At 41.1% G+C, this 4,865-nt stretch overlaps 1 non-coding gene across 1 annotated transcript; it reads right to left on the bottom strand.

The window, feature by feature from the left end:
- Positions 1-293: 293 nt before the first annotated feature.
- On the bottom strand, positions 294-400 carry LOC141639874 (small nucleolar RNA R71). Its single transcript, XR_012542735.1, has one exon. It is a non-coding gene; the product is annotated as a small nucleolar RNA R71 (small nucleolar RNA).
- Positions 401-4,865: the final 4,465 nt, after the last annotated feature.

Raw genomic sequence — 4,865 nt, 5'->3', positions numbered from 1 at the left:
CGGACTTCGAGATCAAACCTGCTTTCATTAGCCTTTTGGAGAGGAAGCAATTTGGGGGAAGTCCTTTGGAGGATCCCAATTTGCATGTGCAAAATTTCTGCGATTATTGCTCCATGATCCGTTAAACGGGCGTCACTCAAGCCCAAATATGGGAAATACTTTTTCCTTTCTCTTTGAAGGACAAGGCCAAGATTTGGATCAATAGCCTTGACCGCACCGCCATGGGAATCACCAATTGGGAGACATTGGCTCTTGCTTTCTAACAAAAGTTTTTTTCACTAGAAAAAACTCAAACTTTGAGGAGCCAAATCATCGGATTCCGTCAACAAGATCTTGAGAGCTTATATGAAGCTTGGGAGAGGTACAAAGAGTAGCAAAGACAATGCCCACATCATGGGCTAGATGATTGGTTTCTAGCTATAACATTCTACAATGGATGTTGTGCCGAGTCCCGAAGGATTCTTGATTCCGCCAACAATGGGCGGTTTGATCAAATTGACACCAATATTGCTCATGCCACGATCGAATCTATGGCGGTCCATGATGCACAATATGTCAATTCCTGAAGTGTGCCACTCAAAGGTAAAGAAGAATCCTCCGACAACTCCGTCTTGCTAGCTCAAATTGCCTTACTCCATCAACAATTGGCGGAAAGAGATGCTTGAGATTCCCTACAACAACTCAATGCCGTGTCTTCAACAAGTCAAATCATTGTTTGTGATGGTTGCGGAGGTTCGGGTCATTACGCCGCTCATTGCCAAACACCAATTGAAGAGGTAAATGCTTTTCAAGCTTTAAGACAAACTTCTTATCCACCGGGTACATTTTCCAATACATATAACCCGAATACAAGATTTCACCCAAATATGGCTTATCGAAGCAACAATGTGCTTAGTCCTCAACCTTAACCCCCACCAAAACAAAATGCCTATGTCCCTAAACAACAAAAGTATAATCCTCCACCGGGTTATCAAAATCAACAAAGGCCGCCACAACACAATTACCAACAAAATCAACCCCCTCAACAAAATGGCCAACAAAACAACCAAGGAGGAGGTAAACTTGAGGGCTTGATAGTAGAAATGCAAAGGGAATTAAGATGTTGTAACAACAAATGGCTCAACTAGCCTCATCTAGCTCTTAAAGGAAAACCGGTCAATTACCACCCCAAGGTACGCAACCACACGAGACCGTTAATTCTATCTCCTTGAGAAGTGGTACAAGCTATGATGGACCCTCCATGACCTTGGATGACGAGGTGATTGTTAAAAAGCCCAAGCTTGGGGAAAATGACAAAAAGACGGCTAGTGAAAAGCCTCTTGCTAAGGATCGTGTGCCATTTCCTCATCGGTTATTGATGCTAAAGAGAAAGAGCAAGCTTGATGCCAAAGATGTTGAGCCCCTTATGCCCAAAGAAAGTGACGAGGTGATTGTTGACAAGGAGGTCTCTCCTAATGCTAAGGAAAGTGATGCCATTCCTAAAAAGGTGGATGCTTCCAATGAGAACGAGAAAGTGAAAGTAAGAGATGTGGAGGATGCTCCTCCAAAGGAAGTTGTTCAAGTACCGTTTCCTCATCGTCTAGCAAAGCACAAGGAGGAAGGTAAATTCGGTAAGTTTTTGGAAGTTTGTAAGAATTTAAAAGACACCATCCCATTTATAGAATTTCTTACCCAAGTCCCTTCCTACTCAAAGTTTATGAAGGAAATCCTCTCAAAGAAGCGATACTTCAATGAGGTTGAGACCATTGCTTTCACCGAGGAGTGTAGTGCACTCTTACAAAACAAGTCTCCCCTGAAACTTAAGGACCCCGGTAGCTATTCTATTCCTTGCACTATAGGCACATATACCATTGATAAGGCCTTTTGCGACCTAGGTGCTAGTGTGAGTGTTATGCCATATTCTCTTTGTGAAAAACTTAACATAGGTGCTTTAAAATGCACAAGTATCACATTGGAAATGGCGGACCGTTCTTTAAAGCGACGCTTAGGTGTCTTAGAAGATGCACCCGTCAAAGTTTGCAAGTTTTTCATACCCGTTGACTTCCTCATACTTGATATGGTAGAGGACTCACAAACCCCAATTATATTGTGTAGGCCATTTTTACGCACCGCGAGTGCGCTAATCGACGTGAAAAATGAGAGGTTGACGTTAGAAGTGGGTGATGACCGGGTTTCCTTTAGCAAAAACAACACCATTAGAAGCCCAATGTTACAAGAGTCTTGTTATTTATTTAGCAATGTGGACTCTCCTAATGCCTCTACTACGCTTGGATCCTTATTGATGGATCCGTTGGAGGACGATATTGATGTTGTTTGTTTTGTAGGTGACAATGCTAAGGACACTATTGCTAAGAGTGCCAAAAAGAAAAGGAAATTTTATTCGAACAATTTTAAATGGTTGCGGAATGCAAAAGGAGCTAAGAAATGGAGATTTGTTGGTGGCAAGCTCAAGGATGAAACTTTATCAAATAGCTTCTTACGTCGTGCGGGACGTTAAACCAGCGCTTCTTGGGAGGCAACCCAAGCTTTTTAATTGCTTTTATTTATTTCTTGTTTTAATTTTCCGCAATTTAATGTTTTTCGTAGATTAGTAATAATATACTCGACTTGACGATGTTTTTTTTTTTGTGATTTATAGGTGAAAATGAAGAAAGGAGATATAAAGGAGAATTTGGCACGCTTCCCCATGCAAGAACCCCGTTCGGGGACGTAGTTTTCGAAAAATGGAACGGATAAAACAATTACGGAGGAAGCAAGTAAAAAAGACGAAGGACCGGTCAACCCCAATCGGGGTTGCCAGCCCCGATCGGGGACGTGATATTGTAGCTGGCTGGCTTTTCTTTAGCAGGGTAAAAAAAAAGGCTCATTTGTTCATACATTCAAGCAACCCGACGGTACCATTCTCTCCGTTCTCTCTATCATATTTCTTCATTTCTTCGTCCAAAATCACTAGGAAACATCTAGTTCTTCATCATTTTGCAAGATTCAATCAACCATTAACATCGAAAAGTAAGTTTCTCTTCCCTTTCTCTTTAATTTCATCCATTTCAATCAGTTTAATCAAGTTTTGCAAACCCTAACTCAAATTGGGGGAATTTGATTTTGTGCTTATTTGTACTAGAAATTGATTGTAGAATGCTCTATTCATGTTTATAGTGTGAATTAGTTCACTAATTCATTCTATTATGACTATTTGGATGAATTTTGGTTTGCCTTAAAATGAATTTTTGTCTTAAATTTCAGAAAAATGGCACCAAGAAGACCTCCTACCCAAGATGCTTCTAAAAGGAGAAGAGGTGAGGCAGAATCCTCCCGGGCTGCGGAGGATGTGGAAATGGAAGAGGTCCCAGAATGGCAAGACCCGGATTTTCCCGGAGTGATTTTCAATTCACAAGCTCAATATAATAATTGGGTCTTCCTAAGGAACAAAGGTATGAAACCGACTAATTTTATTAACCAAGCTTCTTTAAACAATATTGGAATTGAGAAAATGTTAAGACTTTGTTTAAAAATCTTGGTATGAAGCATTGTTATACAATGGATTATAAGACCTTTCCCGAACTCACCCTTGAGTTCTTAACCTCTTTTGAGTTTCATAGGTCTAAGAAACCCGATTTTGTGCTTTTTGTGACCTTCCGATTATTTAATGAGGACCATAAAATGGACCTAGCGGACTTGCTAATATTTTCCAATTGCCTCATAAGGACTTACCTACCGAATCACCCGAGTCTTATAACCCCGTTTTGACATGGAATGCCATTTCTCACTTCCTCTTTCAAAGTTGGGACCATTGCCCTGACCAATATATACATTATACCGACACTCGGGTTTGGCAAAGGTTTATGGGATGAACCTTTTTTGGGAGAAATGAGCCTCACTCGGTGAGGAAAGTTGAGGTAGAGATTTTGGGTGCTTTTTTGAATGTTAATGGTGATGAGAATTGGGGGATCAATATCCCCTACCACTTTGCGGTCCACTTGACCAAACAATGTAACCCAAAGAATAGTTGTATTGTCTTAGGAGGTTTGGTTACTAAGATTGCTCACCACTTGTGTAGATTCAACCAAGAAAATACCACTTTGAGACCATTGTTTATGTCTAGGGAAAAAGGGGTTGGGCTAGATTATGAGTATTTTCTTTCTTGTAATTGGTTTAGGGATGCTTACCCTAACATGGTTTGGAAAATAGGTAGGTAAAACTCCATTCGTCTACCCGAAGAAAATAAAGAAATTAAGGCTTTAGTCCACACTAAGCCTTATCATGGGAGTGCCCCTTTTACTAGACCTACTTACCATTTGGACCTAATAGGTGAGACACGTACCACCATTGAGCGGCGTGAGGGAGGTCAACCCTCTCAAGCACGCCATTCCACGTCTACATTCATTCACCCTCTAGTCTAGAAATGATTGATATGATGCGAGACTTAAGCTTAAGTGTTAATACAATTCGTGATGACCAGACTTGCATTGCATCCCATTTATGATCATTTTGCTAGGCAAGGAGTAATCCAACCCGCGGGGCCACACCCTTCATTTTATGCTTATCCTCTGGGTGGATTTTCTCCTCCCACTCCCCCTCCTAACAATGATGGAGGTACATTTGCTACATATGCTCCCGGTCCGGATTTTTGTTGTTCGGATTATGGAGTTGAGGCATTACATGGAGGATATGGTGGATATGAAGGGTATGGTGGTTATAGTAGCTATGGTGATGGTCTTGGTAGTGGCCAAAACATTGGTGAGTATGTCACTCCTCTTCAAGAGGATCATTCTAGTGGAAGTGGTCAACAAGGTGAATCGAGTGGAAGTGGTAAGAAAAAGAAAGGAAGGAAGGGGTTCAACTTTTGTCCCTTTTCTTAGATGATT

The sequence above is a fragment of the Silene latifolia genome, unplaced genomic scaffold (genome assembly GCF_048544455.1).
Source record: "Silene latifolia isolate original U9 population unplaced genomic scaffold, ASM4854445v1 scaffold_57, whole genome shotgun sequence".
In the NCBI taxonomy this organism is placed as follows: domain Eukaryota; kingdom Viridiplantae; phylum Streptophyta; class Magnoliopsida; order Caryophyllales; family Caryophyllaceae; genus Silene; species Silene latifolia.
The sequence above is the reverse complement of the archived record's forward strand: the minus strand, read 5'-3'. Positions and strand labels throughout refer to the sequence as shown.